At 51.8% G+C, this 23,825-nt stretch overlaps 1 protein-coding gene across 1 annotated transcript in view; it reads right to left on the reverse strand.

Moving 5' to 3' along the window:
• PRKCA (protein kinase C, alpha) overlaps nt 1–23,825 on the reverse strand; it is a 329,134-nt gene that overhangs the window by 43,757 nt on the left and 261,552 nt on the right. The gene's annotated exons all lie outside the window — the stretch shown is intronic.

Genomic DNA, 23,825 nt, shown 5'->3' on the forward strand with positions numbered 1-23,825 from the left:
GGCCCCGCTGCCCGCCAGGCCGGCTGCCAGAGTCCCTCCTTGTCATTTTAGCCAAGAGCAGAGCTGAGTTCTTGGGGCTGGGAGAACAGAGGGAGGAGTGGCCGTGGGCGGCCCTGGCTGCATGCACTGTCTCAGGGCTGGCCCAGAGGGGGAGAGGGGACCCCCGCCCCACCACTGCCCAAGCCATACAGGAAATGAGAGCCCTGGGTCTCCCTGCCCCTCCAATGACCGGCGCACCTTTCTTAAACGTTTCCCTGCAGAGCTGGCCTCCCCAACGTCTCTGCTGCCCTCTGCAGGGCTGCAGCGGCATAGCAAGGACAGAACGTGGCGTTTGCAAAGCAGAAAATTGCAGGTTCTTCAAAGCTCAGAGGGCCTGGCCAAGCCCCTCGCTCCACTAGAGTCAATCAAATAATGAAATCGAGGAGACAGCCAGTGGACCCCCGCATCTGTGTTCTGGGGGCCTGAGCGCAGGGAAGGCAGCAGTCACCCAGGAGGGAGCTTGAGGGGCCGGCACCGCTTCTGGGTCTCTACACCAGGCTGCCTGGCCCCCAGCTCCGTCTGCTTATCTGCGTTTGTTTCTTTCTTTTATTTTTAAAGATTTATTTAGCAGAGTCAGAGTGGGAAGGAGAATCAACAAAGTGCTCTTCTGAGGGGAGCAATGGGTGAGACAGGAGAGGTCTGCGGCGCCATGTGGGTCAGCTCCGAGGTTGGGGATCGAACTCTCACTGAGGGGGCTGCCAGCTTGCAGTGCTGCGTCCTAACCCGTTGTGCCGCCAGGGAGGGCCCTTATCTGCATTTCTTCAGAAGAACCCTCTTCCCAAAGCCTCCCTGCTCGTCCCCCTGGCGGTGGGCCCGGGAGGCAGCTTGTCAGTACACATTTACGGTATGTTTGTTTCATGCCTCTTGCAGCCACATGCTATGAGTCCATCACAGGTCCTGCAAAACGGCTCCCGATGACACCTGGCAACACCCTCTTTTCAGGGCCCTCCCTACCTCTCTGGAGGAGGCAGCCCCTCGGTGGGCCCAACAGGGGCTTCCGTTTCTCCACGCCTCCTTTTGTGTATTACTTGCAGGGGAATACGGTCCCCTGCGCCCCTGGCCTGCGCTGGCCCACGGCCTCCCACGGGGCAGGAGAGAGGACAAGTGGGGTGCCGACCCTGAATGGGGGGCTGGCTGGGCTCCAGGCTCTGCTCTGCCTTCCGCCCCGGCTCTGCCCTAGCCCTGCCAGCCTCCCTGCTGGTCCCCACCCTGGTTCTTGCTTCAGATCCACAAAGTCCAGACAGGCACCGAGCTCATTCTTCCTGCTGCCCGTTCCATGCTGGAGTTGCAACCTGTGGCAGGCACTGCCAGTGCCTCGTCCCATTCCAGGGCCTTCGGCTCTGCAGCCCTGGTGCCCCGGGGCTCTCTGGGATCTGTTCCAGCCTCCTCTGCAGAGCCAGCCAGGGGGCCAGGCTGCAGCCCCACCCAGTCACACCCGCTGTTTCCCCAAACGGGGAGTAACTAACACACCTCAGCTGCCTTCCGCCTCCCCTGGGCTACCGCCCATTACCCCAGGCCCCTCAGGAGCCTTTGCCAAGTAACTCCTTGTTCTCAAAACCTGTGCAGACCTGGCTTCTAGGGCCACATGCAGGAAAGCACATGTACTTTCTTCTGGACTCCTCATCTGTCTTTCTCACAAGGCTGGAAGGCTGGACCGAACCGCACCCCTAGGTGAGTACTGCATGCTCACTAAAGGCCCAGTTGTTCATTTTTCCTTGGCCCATTCATTTGGAAGGGCATGTTCACCCCTCCAAGTGCTGGGATGGAGCAAATGTGGAGACAGGCCGTAAGCAGTATAATCCCCTTGCGGCTGGGGGTGGACGTGACCTCAAACTGGGGTCAGGGTTGCCCGAGGCTGTGTGCAGGGGATGATCCTAGTCTGAGCTGGTCATGCTCGGACTGCCAGAGAGCCAGAGACAGGCTCCCTGTCCTGGGGGGATGGGCCACACAGAGGCCCCGCTCCCCCTCTCCCCCAAGACACTGCGCTGGTAAGCGGGGCCAGGAACCCTCCCGCCTGCCAGAGACCGGGGCTGGGAGCCCTGACGAGGCATCGACAAGAAGCCCTGAGCCGAGAGTTTCTTTCTTTTGAGTCTTACGTGGGCTTTTGGCCACTGGTTTTCCAGCAAGAGCTAAAGACCTGCCCTAGCCGGCTCTGGTATTGTTGACATAACTCTGGTTGTCACGAAAGAAATTCAGACTTCACCAGCAGTGCAAATAAAATCAATATATGTCTAGGGATAAAGCTGAAGCCGACAGCCTAACTGCACAGATTTCCGAAAGCGCCTAACTGCACAGATTTCCGAAAGCCCGGGGAGGCGTGAGAGAAGGCGCTGATGTCCTTTACTCTAGCAAAGCAAACACAGCCAGGCACAGGCAGCGCCCGGGGGCGTGTGAGCAAACGGAAGCCAGCCCTCAGGCCGAGGGGCCCTCAGGCCGAGGGGCAGGACTGGCCGTCCAGGGGAGGAGAGCAGAGAGTGGCACCCTGGTGAGAGCGCCTCTCAGTCCCCTGGCAGGGCTCCTGACTGATCACCCCAGACCCTGCAGCCCACCCCACTTCCTCCCCGCAGCCATGCAGTCAGTGCACGGAGCCTCCCAGCTCCGACTCCGAGAGCAGAGAGCGGGGGCCACGAACTCCGGTTCGCCTCCGGCCTTTCACCCATGTGCGCTGGGCTTGGTCTCTCCCATGGTGTCTTCCCAGTCACCTTTTTTCTCAGGAGGGCCTCGTGGGGTCCTGGCACTGAGTTCTCACGCGCGTGTGCGCACACACACACCCCCGCAGCCTTGCTGCGGAGAACTTGCAGTGCCAAGGGACTGTGGCCTCTGACCCTGCTACTCAAAGTGTGGTCCATGGAACCCCCTCTGGCATCACTGGAGGCTCATCAGAACGGCACTCTTTGGCCACACCCCAGATCTACTGAGCCAGAATGCACATTTTAATGAGCCCCTCACTTGATTCCCTTAAATCATTCAAGTGACTCAGGTTTGAGATGTTTCCAAGACAGAATGTTCACTAGGTTCAAATGTTTCTTTCAGGGTCAACAGTTCCTGCGATTTTCTCCATCTTCTGTAATCTTAAAATGTCCTATAACATCAGTAGACAAGAACCCTGCAGAAAGAACCCTGGACAGGGAATCCCATGACCAGACCTTGGGCTTTTCTCATTTGCTGTGCGACTCTGGGCAGGTTACACTGCCTCTCTGAGCCACAGGTTCCTCACCTGTAGTAGGGTGGGAGCAGGACCTCTGTGTCCCTGAACTCTGCTGGAGGTGAAAGGAGGAGTCTTTTGCAAAAGCGCCCCCCCCAATGCAGCACCTGGCGAGGCACGCTTTACCCTATCTTCCTTCCTTTGCCCCAGGAAAGAGACGCGGTTTGCATGTCCCTGGCGCCTCCTGTTTTCAGACTGTGGGCAGCCGTGGGGTTGCCTGGGCCCGGGTTCCGCCTGGTTGACTCAGGCCAGAAACCCCCAAAGCCACACACACGTGTCCAGCCACAGCCAGGAGCTTGTGACCCGTGGGGAGTCTGAGGCACATCCTGGGGGCTTCCATGTGTCATCCCCTCCTGGTAAGGCAGGAGAGGAAATGGGGCTCTGCTCCAGCTGCTCACCCCGTTTCCAGCACTATGTGTAGGCCCTTCAGGGGCTGTGCAGGAAAAGGCCTTAACATTAAAATTGCACCAAGTGTTGAACAAAGAGAATAAAACTGGAAACCAAGTATGTAGTGTCGCAAACAGAACAGAGACTGTAGATGCTGAAATCTTAGCATACTATTTTTAAAAACTATACTCAAACAGCGTGGCTTTTTTTTTGGCTCTGATTAAAAATTCGGAGTCCAGCCAGGATTTTCAGGTTCCTTGAAAGACGGCACACTGGCATCAGCCCAGGCCTGGCATCAGGCTCTACCTTGAGGGGCACATAGGGAGGAAGGAAGTGTTCCCCCTCCTCCCCCCAGTATGCTAACGGAAGACACAAGTGTCATCTTGTACAGCTGATAACATTCCTGGAAAGTCACTGCAGTTCGCTGCGCTGGAAGGTACACGCAATGTAAAGGGCCCCCCAAACGTGCAGGGAGGCACCGCACCACAAACCCCAAGTCTGGCAGGTCGGGGCTGAAGCGTGGCCCTGTGTGGCCCAGCTGAGCCTGAGAAGCTCTCCGCATTCAGCTCACTCTTTGGGAGTTTTCAAGTTAAACCTGTGTGGACGCTGTGCCCAGTGCCGGGCACTCGAGGGATGGGACTGGCAGGGCTGCTGTTTCCACCAGGCCGGGCCATTTCCGCTGGGATCTGCCCACTGCTGACTGACAGGACCACGGAGTCCAGTGAGCAGCCCGATGCCTGCGATGCCCGGGTTCTGAATGTGGCCGTCCTGGGTGGCGTGTGGGACGCGTACCCCAACTGCCAGCTGTAACACAGCCACGGGTGACCCTCGGAAGCGAACCCAGACGCCAGCGACATCGCCAGCACACCCAACTGCTCTCTGCTACCTGGGCACGTGTTCCCAAGAACCGTCTCTCCCATCACACCAGAGGACAACGAGCACACTGATGACAGACAATTGCCAAGGGCAGCGAGGAACCCAGCAGCAATCGAAGGTTCTTTCTACTTGAAGACTCCAGGGCCAGAAAAAGACCAACTATAGGTGTCAAGAAATAGTGCGATTTCTCGCATGGGTTTTCTTTGGGTGAGGTGGCCCCTGGGTAGGGTCAATCTGTGCCGCCGGCCAACACGAGCCTGAAGGGCTGTGGGTGCCACATGGGAACGGCTGCGTTTTCTACGGCCCAGACCTCGCGGGGCACCCCAGCTCACCTGGAGGTGACGCGTCCCCACACCCACGGGACCTCAGTTCAGAGAGATGGAGTGGTTTCGGAGAAGGAAGGACAAAGGAGCCGGGAGGGTGTTCTCAACGCTGCCATTAGCCCAGCACATCAATCATCTCCTGCTCAGTAGCCGGGCAACACATTGGACTGATGCTACTTAATGGGCATGACAGCCTCCTGGGCCGCACAGCCAGAGTAAATAAAATGCCTGCTGCCGTCTCGCTAAGTAATTTTTCATCTTCTGGAACATGCCCAGCATCTGGTCGCCCGCAGGCTCCGCACTCTGCTTCCCCTGACCCAGGGGGTACAGGCGCTCTCCCGCCTCGCTGGAGGGACGCGCTCACCTGCGGCCTCGACCTGCCTGTGCCCACTGCAGCCTTCTCGCCGCCCACCACGTCCTTCTCTCCCTGCTGTTCTCCTCTTCTGCTCTGCTCCCTGGCGTATCCACCAAGGCCCGAGGCACGTAGCCCTCAAATATTTTAGAATGAAGGAACGAACGTGTAGTTGAGGCAATTCTAATGGAACATTTTTTTGAAGACAGAATTATGGCTTTGAAATAATTTCTACAACAATGCCGCTTCCTGTTCTAAAAGGAATATCTATTCATTTTTAGCAAACTGAATAGGGACGGAAAAGTCAGAGTAAAAAATGAACATTCCTAATTTTATCACCTAGCGTTACTCATCCTCAACATCTTGCTGGCTATGCTGATCCTTTCTCTTCATCTGTCTTACTTGACATCCACAGTCAAGCACACTGTTTCCAGCCTGCTTTGCCCCTTTGTACGATGTGGACTTTGAGAAGCTTCACCTGCTGCGTGATTTTGGGGACGCCACACTGGGTGGCCCCTTCCAATCCAACCGTCCCCCCAGCATGAGACAACAAGTGTTTCTAATGTTCAGTCTCCAATAACACTTACGTAGTCCCACCTAGCTCTATGCATATCCCGACCTTCCCAGGATGGATTCCCGGTGGGCGGTGGCTAGGGTAAGAGGGACGGATGGTCACTGCAAATGCATTTTCATCTGACCACGGAGAGAGAGGACAGTGGGGGGTGGGGGGGGGTGGGCCCAGAGTGCCCTGTTATATCATGTGCTGAATGCATGGTTGGAATTTCTAATAATACTTCTTTTTCAGACTTTCTTTCATGTATGCGCTTTAGAGTCAGCTGCCAAACCTTTACTTTCACAATAGGGAGAATGGACTTGGAGGGGAACATCATTTGTACAGAGAGTTTGAACAGCAATTTTTTTGTAGTTAACCCCCAAGGCACTTCACGTTCTCTGACTGCAGTTTCTGGGCTGCACAACCCACCAGCATCTGGAGCCAGGGCAGGGTGGGTCCCCCAGACAGCAGGCTCACACCTGCCAGCTTGGGTTTCTCCTGGAGACGGGAGTCCCAGGGGCACAGCACTTGTTCTTGGGCTGGTAGCTGTGGGGATGCTCTGGACCAGAGACTCACGGCCAGACAGGGGTCCTTGGGAAGGGCTGACCCTCCCAGGCAGGGATGCTGGTGCAGGGGCTAAGATCTAACTCCGTTTCCTGCAGCTACAGAGCTGGGTCATGGTGTCACTGGGAGAGGAGTCAGGGGACACCCCTGTCCTCTACACCGGCCCCTGGAACAGAACCCTAGGCCACCCCATACAGGATTACTCCTGTGTGTGGAGTCCCTGCCTGGGATAATCCCTACCAGTAGCCCGGGGGCGAAGAGCTGTGAGTATTTGCACAGAACTTGGAGATGAGCTAATCAAGACCGCCAGCATCCTCAGAGATGTGCCAAAATCAATTTCCTCTCCAGGGCTCTGCATCCAGAACACTCACTGGTCTTCAAATTCACTGCTCACCCTCCTGTATCAAGAGTGGGCAATTTTTTCGTAAAGGGTCAGACAGGAAACATTTTGAGCTTTGCAAGGCAAATATTGAAAGCCCGTGAATGAATGGGCGTGCTGTGATCCAACAAGACCTTATTCCGAAAAGCAGGCAGCCGCTGAGTTTGGCCAGTGGGCTGTAGCGGGCCTGCCTCTGCCCCGCGCCCTGCATGGGCTCAAGCCATCCATCCTCATTTGCAGTTAGATTTAAATAAAGCGTCCACCTCTCCTTGTTAACCTATCAGACCAGCAACAATTAACCTCAGACTCACGCGCAGCTTCTCCCACGCGCTCCTACAGTGAAGTTTCACAGCCCAACAAAGGGGTGAGCGGAAACACTTCACCCAAGCAGAAAAACTGACAGGAAATCACATTCAGCCACTTTCTTACGGAGATATGTTTGCGTGGATATATCCACTGTTGAAGCAAAGGCACAGGGAGCCTGCAGACTTCTGTTGCCATGGCAACTGAGCCACACTGGAGGGAGCCTTGTGGGGCTGGTGGCATATCAGTGCTTTGCCCAACACGGGCAACACAAGACTGGGCTCCTTCTGAGCCGAGTGTGGACACCTCTGGGGGCTCAGGGGTGGGTGGTCCGCCTGCCCCTGGCCCCCACACCCCCACCTTCCAGACTTGCCCAGTGATTGCTGACATGGGTTTAGGCTACTCTGTGGTTCTCTGTCCCGCCTGCCTGGCAGGCCCCGGAAGGCTGCACCATGGATCTGGGTGGGCATCCGGGACCGAGCACCTGCCCAAGTTTGCTCTTCTGCGGGGCGCCATCTCTCTCTCCGGAGTTTGCTGACGGCATGCACTCCTCTAGGGCGACCTTGGAGGAAGGGCCGAGTGAGTCGGCCCCACTGTGGGGCGCTACAGCTTAAAGTATTTTGCGTACCCGGTCATTTTTGGGAAACCTACGTCCTTTTCCGACGAGGAACACTCCCAGTTGGGGTGACCACCACCCCAGCTTTTAAGTCAGCTGGGAAAGAACTCACAGCAAGTGGATACCCGGTAACTGCTGAGAAGTGGGGAATCTTTCTCAGACACTATAAAAGGGAATAGATGTGACGTGGGAAGAGAGCTCTCAGCAAAAAACCGGACGGCACGAGGGTAGGGTCGATGACTGTGGGGCAGGCATGCGGGCCTTGATTGTGCTAAGGCGGTAGGTACTCAGGAGCGTGGGCTCCAGGCACGCGTCTTACTGTGGACACCTGGGGGATGGGGTGGGCATGCGCAAGCGGGCACAGGGTGGGCATGTGTAAGTGGGCACAGCTGAGCCCGCTGGCTGACGCTGTAAGGGCAGTAGAGACGACTATGGTGGACTGGCTGTGGGAGAATGCCGAGAAAGAGTAAAGATTTGCTGGGGGCTGGCACCTGCCAGCCTCCAGGTGCCCCGCTCCCTGCCTTGCCAGCCTGCGGGCTTGCCCCACAATAGCTGGAGTAGAAAAAGCGTGAAAGCCGGGAAAAGGCCAGGATGCTCCCTCACCCATCTGCCCGAATTGACAGAGAGCCCGCCCTGTGCCTTGCTGGCCCCTCGAGGGGTCACAGGCCTGCTCCACTACCCTCATAACTTGCTTTCTCAGGGCCCGTGATGCAAGGAGCACCCGAGAGCAGCAAGTGGGCTACTCACCCCCCCACCCCCTGTCTTCACGCCCATCGTCCATCACACAAGACGCACCCACAGTTCCTCGCTGTCTTCTCCGTGGAGGTTTTCCTGGAGTCTTTTATTTGTAAATCTTGACTGCCCTCTTGTGGTATTTATGTTCTGGACAGACTGCAGATAGGGCCTCAGGGTTCACAAGTCTGACCTACAAGGTTAAAGTTCCTATAAATGCTGCAAAGGGCAACCTGAGACGCGGCTATATTTCTGGGCTACCCTGTACAGAAGAGGTCTCAAGTCTCTAAAGCAAGAGCCGGGCCTTTGCAAAATGCCAGCAGAATGTAGACGGATGCCAGGATATGCTTTACGGTCTCCACCCAACAGAAAACTACACTGGGTCTGGACCTCTCTGGGTCCCCTGTGTCCCTCCCCAAACCCATCACGGGTGGAGGGTCTCGACTCGGCAGGTCACAGTTGTGAGAAGGGGGACAGGGAGGCAGGGAGGGCTTCAGGGCCCTGCAGTGACCTGAGAGAACCACTGTGTTTATTGCAAAGGCAGAAACACAGAACAATCTAGGGAATAATGAGAAAGGATGACAGTCACGTGGGGGCAGAATTCAAGGGAAAAGCTACCCCTGAGGAAATTCAATTGGAGTTAAATAATTACAAAACGGCAGCTCCTGAAGTCAATAATAATAATAATAATAAAGCCAGCCAAGTCATAACTGGCAATAAGGCTCAGACCCCCGGGGAAGCTGCAGACATTTCTGCGCATGGCCATGCGGCCGCCGCCCTCAGGGACCCAACCCAAGGGGCTCCACGCTGCACCCACAGGCAGGTAGAGGAAGCCCACGAGAAAGGCCGTGTCCCTCGTGCGGATCCCGTTTGCTCAATCACTCAGTCTCGGCTTTTTACAAAATGTCTAATTGACAGCAGCATGCCTTTTGAAAGGGGACTGGCTGCAATTCAACTTAGCACGACATTTCCAGAATCATTCATTTTATCCTAGTCTCCCCAAGCGTTTTCAAGCTGCACCAGTTCTGAAATTCCAGGGACCTAATTACAGCTCAATGGGACACCTGCTTCCAGGCTGGAGGCAGCTGCACTCTCTGGGCTGTTCTCTGGACCCCTGCGGCAGTCAGTGGGTTCCCAGGGAAGCGTGAACACCCAGAGGGGTGTTAAGTGGCTGGAAATTGTGCAGAACAAGGGAATCAAGGCCTCCCCACGCGCCTGGAATACCAGCGATGGTTCTCAAGGCTCAGCTTCTTTACCTGTGGACTGGACTCCAGCCCCAGCCTCGGCCCATGGGGAGCCTCCTCCCCACGGCACCTCCCCGTGGCAGGGCCGGAGCCTCTGGGGAGAGTGTCCCCCTCAAGAAAGTGGGCAGAGAGGGGCCCTGGTGGAGCAAAGGCACAGGGAAGAGCCTTGCAAGGGGAGGCTGGAAAGGCCCAAGGGACACTTTTCCGCCACTTTCATGGGCTCTTGTTCATAACACACACCTAGATCTCCTCTTCCTGGCACTCAGAAGGTGAGCAAAGCTTTGCTTTCACTTGGGCTTCTGAAGTGCACCTGACAGTTCTGCTGGGGAAATGCCCTGATTTCTGACAGCTGGGTGGGAAGTGTGGGGGACGGCTGGGAATAAGGGCAGCCAGCCTCTGAGCCCCCAGCCAGCCTCTGAGCCCCCAGCCAGCCTCTGAGCGGGGCTCGGGGCCACGCACTTCTGATGTCTACTTGGCTCATCCTCCCAACAGCCCCTGCTGCTGGCATTTCAGCATCCTCACTACAGAGATGGAGAAACTGAGGTAAGAGAGTCAAGTGGCCTCCAGGCCACAGACGCAGGTGTGGCTGGGACAGGAACCACTACACCCCTGGCCGTCTGTGCTGTGGTGTTGAGGAGCCTGTGCGGGGAGGGCGGGCTGGGGAGCACGGATGGTCCTCTCCCGGGTGCGGAGAAGCCCCAGCTCTCTCGCCAGGGGGTAAAGGCTTGCCCTCCCTTGCGCCCCTCTTCTCTCCCTGTCGGTATTTCCCTTCCAGCCACACCTGAGCTTCCGCCCGCTTTCCCTCCATTTTGTGACTACATATGACTACATGTGAATTATCCCCCCCCCCCCCGAACAACACTTCCCAGCACCCTAACAAAGACAGGGCCACACTGCCAGGCATTCACGCCACGTGGGCACACGTCGCTTGGGTCACAGCCAGGACCCAAGACCCACGTCACAGGAGGCGGGCTCCCCCCAGATCCCGGGCCACCAGGACAGGTGTTTGTTGGTGAGTAGCGCTGTCTTGCGGCCTGGGGTGGCCAGAGGCGTTGCTCACTGCGGCTGCGCTAGGCTTTTTCTCACCGGGAAGGTGTATTCCAGAGCCACCTATGTCGTCGGAGGCTCCTCCAAGTGGAACAACACCCTATGCCACCTGGCTTGCCGCCACACAAACAACGACACTCTGTAGTTTCTGCCTCGACAGTCACCACACTCTGTAGGATTTGGGAGCCTCAAGGAATTATTGTGCCTTCCCCACTTCCAATGATTCTGGGTCACTGATCTCCGGTGACCCTTTAGAGGGACACAGCTGTAGTGTTACAGATAAGTCCTAGAGATGGTAAACTTTAAAGGTATTGTGAGATGTCTCCAGGACACTGTCTTAAAAAGTGTTACATAGGTAGAGTCTAACTTCAGGCAAGCATTTGAATGTTCACGTGTTCTAGTTGGTTCCACCATAAAGGTGCACTAGCCACTTAGAGAGCTGATCCGAAACGGCACGAGACCTTGCAAGCACCGCGGGGCCCTCGTCTTCCAGCTCCCCCACGGGCACCGTGGTGTCAGCAAGGACAGCAGCAGACATGCAAGTTGCAAGAGTCCACTGGATAGTTGGGGGTCAGAATGGCTGATTAGGATACCACAGTTAAGTGTGCTGGGGGAGAAATTAAAACATGAGAAAGAATGAAATACGGCGAGCAGTATTAAGCCAGGCATTAGAGGGTCGGAAAGATTCGATGATTTCAGCCCATGACGGATTACACCGCATCTTGCGTAGGCGCGTAGGCACGCACGCACGCACGCACGCACGCACGTGGGTGTGAGCGTCCCCCACCGACGGCACATGCTCATGTAGATGACGCCTGAGAATGGCGAATGAGTCTTAATACGTGACTAGCAAGATATAGTCACAGAAAGGAAAGTGTGTTGTCACGTTAAAGATGCACTCTTTCTGTTCATTTGATGCTTTCAAAATAGACTGGAACTTCTCTTTAATCTTTGCTAAGAGGGTTCAACATTTCCTGGGGGAAGTTTTAAATGAACCTAATGCGAAGAGTGGGGAAAACTGGTATACCTCTTGGGTCATTGACACAGGAGCATTTTTCCTCACTGGAGGGCCATGGCCACAAGGAGGGCACCCCCAGGCTAAGACACCAGTGGGCGGGAGGTTCAAGTTTCCAGAACACACAGTGCATCCTTAAAAGGGGAGAGCATGGCTGGGGAGCTCAGGCTTGGGAGCCACAAAAACAGGGTGAATGTTTTTGTGGAAGGAAAGGGGGAAGAGTGGAGCAAGAACTACCTTTAAGTAGCGGGCATGACATCCCTGGAAAAGACAGGAGGAGAAAAACTGCTAGGTTAGTAGGGGAAAGGCTAGACAGACAGGAAAACAATTAGCATCATCAGCAAAATAAAGCCCAAGCACAGCAGGCTATCATTCCCTTTGCAATGCAGACAATGCACTAGGAGAGACAGTCACCCCCACACAGCCTGAGGGCCAGGGAGGGAGGGCTGGCCTGGGACAGGCTGGAATCAGGTGTCTCTCTGCTCTGAACTGGGGAAGGGCTGGTGTCAAACAGCAGGAGCCAAGACCCACCACCTACCTTCCTCCTTGGCATTTAGCAGCCAGGAATGGCTGGTGGTTGGTCAGTATCCATCAAAGAGTTCTACATATTTTTCTGGGTTTCCTTTGATTTGGGCCAGTCTGTATGATGGAGGAATGGGGTGCTGTAGGCTGTGCACAGCTAACTACCTGATCGTTTTTGCACAGAGCTTGCTGTTGCTGAAGACACTAGAATAAAACCAATCCCACTTACTATTAAAACTATTTGTAACTAAAAAACTAATGATTCAGAAGGCTCTTTAGTTTCTCGAAGTGCCCAAAATTATTGGTAAAATCTAAACTCGCTGGGGATTTGGGGAGCCCAGTTCTGGTTGCCTGGATGCTATGCAATCAGCTTTGTACTTGAGGCATTCTTTTCACCACTTGATGTCTCTCCTAAGAAACATTCCTGACTGGTTAACTTGACTTTCTCCAGTACTAACATGAGAAACATGAGTTAAAACCATCTCAACAGAGAATTCTTTGCAAGGAGTAATGTGATCAACCCAACAAGTTCATACAGAGGGCGAATTCTGGGAGAATTTGAAAGAGATCGGTATTCTGAGTCCAAATTCCAGAGCCTGAGAGGGTCACATTCTCCCACATCCTGGGCAGAAAGGAGATCAGAGACAGATTAGACCTTGTACCTGGAAGGCTTTGTCCAGGAACACAAGACACTCGTCTAACCTGGCTTCTATCCCTTTGTACAGGTGTGGCTAGACCGTGCCCTATCACCTCTTAGAGTCCTTTAATCTGTAATCCATTTTATAATTGTTTGCAAAGTAGGCGCTTTGATTCCCAGTGCTCTATTTTAGGCTGAAGATCTTAATCCATGTTGAGATAAAAGGCAATTAACAATAGCAAAAAAAAAAAAACCAAAACAAAACAAAAAAACATCCTTCTTGGAATCTTGGTGTTGAAAAGAACCTCAGAGGAAATTTAATCTGAGATTCTCCCACATGTTTCTGATAGAGTTGCCCAAGTTTTGCTCAAACGTCTGTCTCACTCTAGAGTGCTCCAGATCACCAGAGAAACCTTGGGAACTACATGTCCTGGCTTTAAGGGGCCCTACCCTGACTTCCATCTGCAGCAGGTCGCCTGCTTTAACAAGGGCAGTGGCAACCCTCTGGCAGAGACACTTACATGCCAGTGCTTCCCGCAGCCACTGGGCAGAGATTCTTAGACTCACACAGACCTACAAGGACTCTAAGCTTTTTGATGCTTGAATGTGACAAACAATCCCACATGTCTTTTAGAAAAAAAATAATAGAGGGAAGGTTTATGAGATGAATCAGCTGACTCCCACATGACTCTCCCTGCACCCAGTGGCCAGAGGCAGGAGGGACAGCGCCTGTGCATGGTGGGCTGGTCTGGGAGGGAGAGGAAGCAAACACCTCTGCTCAGAGTGAAGATGCTGAATGTCAGGAAGCTGTTGCAACATGTGAACTACTGGTTTTCAATTAAGTGTGAAGACATGCTCTTCCTGACTAAGGGCGCTTGATGACTCCCCCCCACCCACCTTGGTTGAGTCTGATGGGCTGGGGAGGGCCCACAGCCACCAGCACATCAAGAACTCATCCATGAGCAGAAACCCACACCAATCATCAAAACAACAAAGCAGGACACCCATGAGCACAGTTGCAAGACTCCATCTTGGGAGCCGCCATCTTGGATTCTCTGAGGCCTCTGTGGTCCTCGTAAAAGCCAAGTCAATGCCAGACAAGCCACAGTCTTCTCAAGCCTTAGAGAGACTGCACTGGGACAAAGAATTGATTTAGGGTTTAGGTCAGGTACGGCTCATCCAGGCTCCTATGAGACAAGGTTTGTACTTGTGACATAAGGTTTGTGCCTGAACCCTCGTTCCCCAAGGATAGTTCTTCACACCAGGTGGAGGTAAGACAGAGCAGTTGGAAATTTCCAGAGGGACCCACATCTGTAACCACAAAATGTGGGAAGTTGCCGGTCCAACTCTGAGAGCTGCCATCTACATCACACATACACTAACAGGCTCAGGTGTGTGGGGGAGCAGGCTCTGGGTTCCAGGGTGGCCTCTGGCCTGGAAGGCCATGGCTTACCTGGGTGTGTGGCCCTGACCTCCTCCTTTGGGCTGTCTAGGAAAGCCAGGGGGAAGGCAGAATCCTAATGGGGCTTGAGGCTTAGAATCCCAAGCCTCCAGGGCAGGGCCCAAGGACTTATTCTGGAAAAATCAAGGTGGAAACTCTCACAAGTGGGTCCTGCACATGAGCAGTCTCCAGCTTGCCCCGTAAAATGTCACAGCCGTACTCTGAGAACCATATGAAGGTCTGGATAGGGTTTGAAGAAGTAGAGTCAGAGCAGGTATGGAGATGCTTGGAAGGTGCATGTGTGGAGGGGTGGGGTGTGGACAAAACAGAGAAGGGGTTGAGAGGGGACAGGAAATGAGAGTGAAGCGTCACAGACAGAAGTGGGTCCTGCTAATAACATGATTGACCAAGCCTCTTCCGTGTTTATGTTTTCCTATCAACAGAGATGATTTGAAACTTCCCTCCCAGGTCCAATATTTTACTAGTCCATGTTACAATACTAGAATCCAGGGCTTTGCAAACATTTTGTAGAAGGGCCCAGAGCACACATAGCCTTTGTACAAAGACTCAACTCTGCAATGTTGCACGAAAGCAGCCCCAGACCAGAAGAGGAAGAAGGAATATGGTGTGTCAATAAGACTACTTGGCAACCATGAAACTGGAGTTTCAGCTAATTTTCACATATCACAATATTACTCTTCTTTCATTTTTCCCAAGCATTTAAAAAACACTGAAACTGTTCTGAACTCATGGCCCATGGAAGCAGGTAGTGGGAAGAGCACCCCCAATATTTAACATGGATGCTATGAGAAGGGATCTGCACTCCAACTTAACAAGCACAGGAGTCTCTGAATAGGCTTACACTTCTTACATTTCTCTCCAATGGCCAGGGCACAGGAGCCCAGGGGCGCTTGTTAAAATGTGGGTGGCGACTTAGTCAAAGGCTAGGATGGCCGAGACTCCCAGGAGGGGCTGACCACGCTGGACTGAGCATCAGGCCTGAGCAAGGTCGGGGCACTGGGGTCACCACTTCCTGTCCCAGGGGGTTCAGAATCCTACATCTTTGTAGGACATGTTCCTTGGGGCTCTTTTCCAGGCCTTTTAGCTTCTTCACTGGTGCTTGAACTAGCTACAGAGGCCAATGCGGCTGCTTATTGCCACATCCGTGCTGGTGCCAGTGGGCACTGGTTCTGCAATATCATCCCTCTTTCAACTTCCTGTCAAAAGTGGGGGGGGGGTGGGGAGTACCCTTGGTGGCTACCTTGTGGGTACCAGGGCCTGGGGAGACATGAACCCTGCTTTTCACACTTAGTGTTAGGCTTGTGCTTTTCTTCAAACAGAAACACCCACAAGGCAGCCGCCACAGCTACATGGCTTTTAGTAATTCAGAACAGACAACTAGGATGTACAAGTTATTTTTTTCTATGGTTTCCCAACAAATCATTTCCATAGGATAAATGAAATGAAAAGCATACAGCCAATGCCACAGGTGAAACGCATTCCGCCTTCCCTACAGACTCATCAGAATTCCGTGAAATTGCTGTCAGGGCTGCGTCTGGGTTGGCTCCGTGGGGCGGTGGTGGTGACCTCTGCTGGCAGTTGAGCTAGTGAAGGCTTGAAAATGATTTCCAGCACTAACCCTTGCCCGTTTCAGTTTAAGATTTTGTTTCTAAGACAGAGCTGAAACACAAAGAGTAAAAACCTGTTTCTACTACGTGCGCTTTATAGATTTTTTTGGTCTCTTAACATCACAGTTTAGAAAGTAATTAAGTAAGCTGTGGAGAGGCCAGGGTAAAAGCAGAATCCACCTCGGGGCACACAGATTTCTGTTTTGTGTCCGAGAGGTCATCTGGAAGGACTGTGGTTTCCATAGTAACAGGGATAACTCTGACCAAATCAACAAATAGCCTCAATTTATCTGAGGGTCTCCAATGAGCTATTTCCCTCCACCTGGAGAGGGGCAGTTTGAATTAGATAAAGTTTTCAAAGGCAATGGAATGCTTCTGGAAAATCTAATTGCAACAATAAACAGAAAAATGCACGTTTGTTCCACCTATAACCTAGCAAGTGTTTCATCCACGTTGATTTAAATACCTTCACTCTTGTGAGGGACTGTGTTAATTCACTCATCAGTATCGGACATAATCTCGAAATCTCTCCCTGGACTAAACCAATCAGACCAATATGTGATCCGAAGGGTTGTGCAGCGTCTCCAGAGTGAGACTTCAGGTGTCACCAACCCACAGAGCAACATCATTTAATTTGGCTTCTTTTGGTTTCGGTTTGGGTCCTGAAACGCTTGCTTAATGATCCCAAATACAGACACAGGGAAGACAGTGACGCCCTACATGGTTTTCACAGAGCTACTGCTATCTCAGCTTCAGATTCTAACAAACAGGCATCCTTCAAATAAAGTATTTTAGCGGTGAGAGGTAAATGTCACCTGCTTCCAAAATACCTGCTCAAATAATAATGGAGGTCACAGGCTTTCAGCCCTTGGATGAGACACACTAGTCTGAGGAGTAAAACAACGTGGTATCTAGAAGGAAGAATGAGCCCTCTGAGCCATGACCCCCGCCCTCTGCAACCATCCAGAAAGTCTCAACAGAGTTCATAACTCTGAGACTATCACTGGGAATGTGATTATTAAAATACGAGATAACGCAAATATTATTCCAGGTTCATTATATTTTGTCGCTGATAGTTAATTGGTCATGCAAAAAAAAAAAAAAAAAAAAGGTAGCTGGGCTTATGACCCAGAATCATAAGGGGATCTCTGATAAACAGATGATTTATAAGCCCAGGAAAAAATACACTATTAGAAATTCATGGGTTTTGCTTTGAGTGCCCATCCCGTAACGTACTCCTTTTCTTTATCTGTAGGGATGGTTTGGACTGAACTTTGTGCAATCGAAATACAATAGCAACCACATTTGTTACTCAAATTTTCTAGCAACCCCACTTAAAAGAAATAGGTAAAATTAATTTCAACAATATTGTGTTTAATGCTAGTATAAATGTGAAAGTATCTAACACATACTAGATTCATTAAATATATATTTAACCCAACATAGCTAAAATATTATTTCCCTATACATTCAACATAGATTATTCCTATTTTCAGGTTTTTTTCTTTTTACTGAATCTTTCCAATCTGGGATGTATCAACACTAACAGCATATCTCAATTCAAACTGGCCAGAATTTAAACACTCAATAAACACTGGTGGCTAATGGACTGGGCAGTTTGGTTCTAGAGGATGTTTAAGGAAAGGGGAAATGTAGCTATTTACTTACTGGAATTTAGCATCATGTGGTTATTTAGCTGACAGCATAACCATGAGAGGTGGACAGGCTTGGCTCCTCTGTGCTGACCTACCCAACGAGTAGAAGAATTTCTCACCATCTGAAGAAAAGGCTACGTGTGAAGTCAGTTGGCAAAGGTGATTGTGGTCTTTCACGGGGAGAATGAGAAATACTAGGAGGCCATCAAGGTGAGGTTCTGGGGCACAGCACAGGTGGCTCATGGGCGGGTGTCAGCCATCAGCAGGTAAGGCCCCTCAGGTGGGCCAAAGCTCCCAATCAGGTAGGTATTCAAGTTCAAACTACCTGGCAATGCCTCTTGTGTGGGGAAAATTGAGTTGAAGCAGTGGCAGGCCGGGAAGCTCGTCTGCTCAGATGTCAAGACCAGAGAATCAAAGCTGTGTTTCAGATTCTAGGGTTATGGTTCCCAGCCAACATTTTAAAAACTCAAAACTGCGCTCTGCAATACTCCTGCCTCTCAGAAGCATCTCCTATACATATATTGTCTCAGTGCTATGCTTTTTCTAAACATCATGCGAGTAAGTCATGTCTATTTCATTTAATCAGCTGTGACCAGTAATCAGTTGTAGCTACCATTGTACATATCACACTAGTGCCCCTCGTATAAATGAGCTGAATGATGCTGACGGCCATTCTGAGCAGCAGCTACTATTATTCCCTTTTCATAAACAAGGAAACTAATGAGCAGAGAATTTAAGAGCCTGCTCACCAACTAGTCACTGAAGAGCTGGTATGAGAAACCCAGACTACTGACTCCAAATTGCATGTTTTTTCTAGACACTGAAAACTGAGTGACTTGCCCAAGTTCAGACAATTAGGACAGCAGGTCTTGACCCCAGCAGTGTGGCTCCAGGGCTGAGGCTCTTAAGCACGATACAAAACCATCTCTCCAAGGAAAGTGGTTTACACGATCCGCAGAAGCTGCCTGTGGCCATTCACCGGCCTGGAGGTGAGTTAACACTGCTGTTTCCCACAGCCCCCCACTGGCTCCCTGGAAAGGGATGGGATGGGAGGAGGGTATCCAGACCATATGCCAAGAGCTGCATTTCACATTCTTCAAATTCCTCCCTGTACAGGATTTCGTAAGTCTGTCCCTCTAGAGAATGAATAAACTTCTTAAGGGGCTCTGCCCCTGAAATGAAACCCCCCTTGTTTTCCTGAACCCTCATACTCTAGAGTCACGGACAGCAATCATCTGCTAACTTTCTAATGAGACACTTTCCATTATTCTGATGACAGAACCGGTCCAGTGCAGTGCAGGCCACCTCCCAGCTGTTTTAATTCCACGCTGGATGGTCTATTTTGCTCTCCGATTTTTTTTTTTAATTAGATTTGAACTCTCCCAGGAGTGGAATAACAGTGGGTGGCAAAAGTGACCACTGAAAGAAGGAGAGGAAAAAAAGGCCCAGGAGTTTTTAGCTTCTTAAGAGTGTTCCACCTTCTTAATGATCTAAAACAAATGATGAAAATGATGAAAAGCCTTGACCACCAGGGAGAACAGAACAATGCAGCCTCATTAAGGGAAAGCTGCTTGACTTTTTAATATCAGGATCTCCAATAACTTAACAAGCGGAGGAGACAAGCAACCCCACAGGGAGAAAGGAGTCCAGGAGTGGCTGAAAAGGACAAGCTGGAAGTAGTGGCTGCGACCCTGGAGTAACCACAGGGCACTTGGGTTTCACCCGGTGGCGAGCGGGAACAGGAAGGCAATGATGTCCAGCGACTCCTGGGTCATCTTCAGGGGCGACTGGCTGAGGGGAGCCTGGGTTACGGCCGGGGCCCTTGGCCCTTGGCTTAACATCTCTACACACCGCAGGACTGCAGAAGAAGAGCTTGTTTAATAAATCCCCAGGGAAGAGGGCCCCCATCTAGGAGAGAAGCTGTGCATCTGAGGAGGAGGGCGTCGGAGAGGAGGGAAGGAGACCTGGGAAGGAAGCGGTGGATGCAGAACCAGGACCAGCCACCTCTAACAGCCTCACCTTCCCCTACACACCTTTCAGTGTTCTTGACCCTAGGACAACCCCGGCTCTGGATTTAGACTGGCTGAAATAACTCAGGGGAAGAATCAAGTGACGGGTAAAAGATAAACACAGCCCCCAGATGCTCAAGCTCTCTAACAAGGCAATGACTGGTGACTAGAACAGCCTCTGGGGTTGTTTTGGAGGAGGAAAGATATGGCCAGGTGGGAAGCTGACTGTCCTGCGTAACTCCTGGGCATAGCTCAAGACGCCGATGAGCCAGATCCTGGGTTTCGTGTAAGAGCCAAACAGCGAAGTGTCTCCCATAGAAACATGGGACCATCATGGCAATAGAGGCGGCACTAAACCCACGGTGCCCATGAGTCATTAGCTGGTTATCCTTACAGACAGGCTCAATCTTGGCTGGGCTTAGAGCACAGTTCTTTCAGATGTGCTCCCTTCTGAGTCTAAGAGGGACCGAACCAAGTTCTGTCCAGAGATCCAAACGGCTACAGAGTTCCCAGTTGTCAGAAACACTGTGCTCCAGAAATCCCTCTAAGTGTAAATGAGGGTACACTTGCCCTCTGCATCAGTGTCATAGAAGATGATAAATTTCTCACGGGTAGGGCTCTATTTCACTGCGAGACTGGACAGCAGGATGATCACGCCCATGCCTCTGAGTGTGATTTCAGCACAGAAATTCATGCCTTTTAGGGAAGGTCCAGAGGGTTCAAAAAGGTCCTCTCCACAACCCTCTGTCTGTAGCAAAACATGATGGTGATGACAACGACGGTGGCGGAGAGGGAGCGCTTGTGTAAGCATAAGAAGTCTGCCCTTAGAGCAGCTTTATTGACAACTTAATTCACTCTGGACACTACTCAGTAACTACTGCTGCTTCTCAGGGAACGGGCGCAGGGAGGAGGGCGATTGGTTAATAAATGGCAGAACCAGGATTGGATTTTAGAGTCCAGGGGGCCAGCGTGGGCTGCTGCCTGTTTCAGAAACGACATTCACAGTCACGGCCATGTGCTCACATAGCCTCTGGCTGAGGCATTGCTACAGAGGCTGCAAAGCCTAAAACACTGTGCATGTTTTTACAGAAAATTTGCCAGAAGGGGTTCAACTATCCTCAGACCACCTCTAATGAAGACAGGCCCCCTCCCTGACCTTAGCCATGAGCACATCGCGGGGAATAGAGGCCCAGGAGGGGAGGAACAGCCGTCACTGGCAGGCCGGGGACTCGCCAGCCGGCACAGGGACATAACATGGTCACTTCTCGGTGTGCTCTCGGCTTCATTCCCAAGAGGAGCTGAAGCAGTGCCCACCCGCAGGTACGGGGCATCAGCTTCACAGACGGGAGGAGCTATTCGCTTTATTCATTACTGGCACCTTATTCTCAGACTTATATCTGAGAATCAGGCACTCTGTGTGCTTTATTTGAAGACAAACACGCGGTCTGTGAACATCATGGTCAAGGTTCTGGTTTGTTTTGCTTTTAGACAAATGAACGGCTCTAGAGGGACGTGTTTTGCACAGTAAGGTCATTTCCAACCCTCCTGGGGTTTTCCTGGGCTCCTAAGGGCCTCAGTCATGGTTCTGTAGGCTAAGAGTCTAGGATCAACAGTGAATCTGAAATGTTTTAATTCTAATGATCAGATGGAGGCTAAGGCGGGACACAGCTGTAAATGCTCATTTGCTTGGGTTTTCTTTCATCAGCCTGAACAACGTTGGACTGCTGCAGAAGGCTTTGCCTGCCACACTGAGTTACCACTTTCTAGAGGTCACAGGGTGCCCACAGGTGGGTGCGGAAGGGTCACCCCCAGGGCAGACGAGCCATCCTAGCAAGCGAGCCCGGACCCTAAAACGGACCATCATGTCGCGTTTCATCCGGTCACAATTCTCCACTGAACTTCAAATTTAAAAACTGTGCTCACCTGAATCAAACTGTTCCCAGAGGCTGGGAGAAGATTTATGAAAGAAGGCGGGGGGAAGGGCGAAGAGGACCGTGTGCACGTCAGAACAGCACTTACAGGACCAAGCTGCAGCCCTCGGGAGAGGGATGTGCCCGGGCTGGGGACCCAGAAGAGGAAGCGGGGCATGGGCTGCAGCCTCAGCATGATGGTGACCTGGTAACCTGAGGGAGCCTGTCCACACCAGGGGGAGTGCTCCCTTGCAAAGGCATCACCCATTGTCGTAAAATCCTCAGCATCTTCCTGACACTGTCATCTAGCAGCTTCTGCCTCCTCCCCTGAAATGTGTTTTACAATGGATGCCCTAAGCACAGGAGCAAATGTGACTCCAATAAAACTTAGGAAATACAAGCCCCAAGATGTTTTAAGAAAAAGCCAAGCTGTAGCTCCCACAGGCCCTGGGGCAGGGACTTGGACGACTGCGCCCCCCCCAACCCCCAGGTCCCCTCAGCTCTTCCTGGATGCTGCGCTCCACTGCACAGGGCTGGGAGACGGCAGGCTGGCAGGGGCAGGTCAGGCTGGCAGGGCACCAGGGTCTGTCCCCGGCCTCCGGGGAGGAAGGCTGCCCTGGCCTCTAGCCCTCTGGCCTGATTTATTTCTGTTGTTTTTTTGAGTTTGGAACTTTGACCTTTATAAAAAGCTGGACTCACTGCCCAGAAAAATAGGAAGGTTACTCACCAGGAAGCCATGGAAATGAAGCATAAAAAGTGGGTCAAGTTTCTCCATTAGCAAAGCTGAGTCCTAAACGTTACCAAGAGCCAACCCGGGGAGGCCCCGAAGTTATCCCTCCCTTAAGGTAGTTCTAGGCATGGACCCAATGACTGCTATGACCTATGCTCTGGCAGGAAGTTCAGGAAGGTTCTTTTGAGCTTTCCCTGCCTGGGACAGACCTGAGTAATGCTGGCATTACTCAGTTCCGAAAGGCTTTCTAGAAGAATCCAGCACTCCCCAAAAGTGGCACGACATTGGGGCTGGGGCACAAGGAAGCAGTGAGTGCCCTCTTGGGGACACTCCAGCTTCCTGTCTGCCGTGGGGAGGAGGTGGGCGCAGATAACGAAGCAAGAAAGTAAAAAACAAAAGGAGAAAGAGCTTTGCCTGGTATAGGTAGTTAAAACCAGCCCCAAGCCTTTCATCCATGCACTTGAATGTCTCTAAATATTACATGGCCTCTTTGGAAATCCTCGTATGCAGAATATTTCTTGTTCTGGCTCTCTTCCTCCTTTGTCTTTCTCCACCCCCTCACCCTGACTCCCCTATCTCTCTGCATCCACTGTAGAGTTTCATCTGTGTCTAAAGACATGATGTGTGTCTGTCCTACACAGACTCGGAAGTTTTAATTACTGGGCAACATTAAAACAAATAGAATATTTAAAAATCTGATTATTTTGGCTTCTCTGGAAGAACCAGAAGATCTGGCAGCATGGAGTCTTTCATGCATGGCAGAGGTCAGCTGGCACTGAGCGGCTGTGGCTGATGACCTTGACAGGATCTATACTCGCAGCTCACCCCAGTCCCCATCATTCTCTATTGTCTGAATAAATGACTACTTTCACGCATTTTGGTTCCGGAGAACAACCAGGATCACAGCTTCTTTCCTTAAATATTTGCCATTAACATCCATTTTAACCAAGTATCAGTATGACAAAACATTTTGAACATTTTCAGGGTTTATATCCTTACCTGGATATGACCTGTAAGTTTCTTTGGTGCATAAATTTTATTTGAGAGAAGGAAACACCAGAAGGGAGAAAATAAGCCCATCAGCAGCTCCGTACTGTCAATATTCAGTAACAGTTCAGTTATCTACGCACGTGTGTGTACATATGCATGGATAGGGGAACTTTGGGGAACCCTATTAGCTTTAGGAAGAGGAAGATTCAAAAATGGAATTTACCCGTTACCTACTGGAGGGCTATTATAGAAATCCCTCCACCAGCCCAAATGCAGGTGGTTAGAGAGAGAAAAATGAAAAGCTGTGACTTGGAATATAAAGCAGGTACTTAGAAGAATGTGCATCAAAAGCTGAGCTGTCTAGTAAGTGAACAAGCTGAGCAACAGAGAAAAAGAGGTCGTGAGGAGGAGAGAGAGGGAGAAATGGGGAACACGAAGAAAGAAGACAAACGAACTCGGGACAGAGGCCAACACAAACATCCAGTCATGTCTGCTAGCATCTGGGGCTATACTTTCAACTCTGGCAAGACAGCCTAACCCTAACTAGCTCCCCCAGCTAAGGCCCAAGTGATCGCCTGCCTTTTGAAGAGAGCAGAGCCCTTCTTTCTAAGGGAGAACACTGCTCTCTGCATGCAGCTGTCTCCCCACGGGGGTGGGGGGTGGGGGGG

Source organism: Condylura cristata, unplaced genomic scaffold (assembly GCF_000260355.1).
Source record: "Condylura cristata isolate star-nosed mole 26May11 unplaced genomic scaffold, ConCri1.0 scaffold00038, whole genome shotgun sequence".
Taxonomy (NCBI): Eukaryota; Metazoa; Chordata; class Mammalia; order Eulipotyphla; family Talpidae; genus Condylura; species Condylura cristata.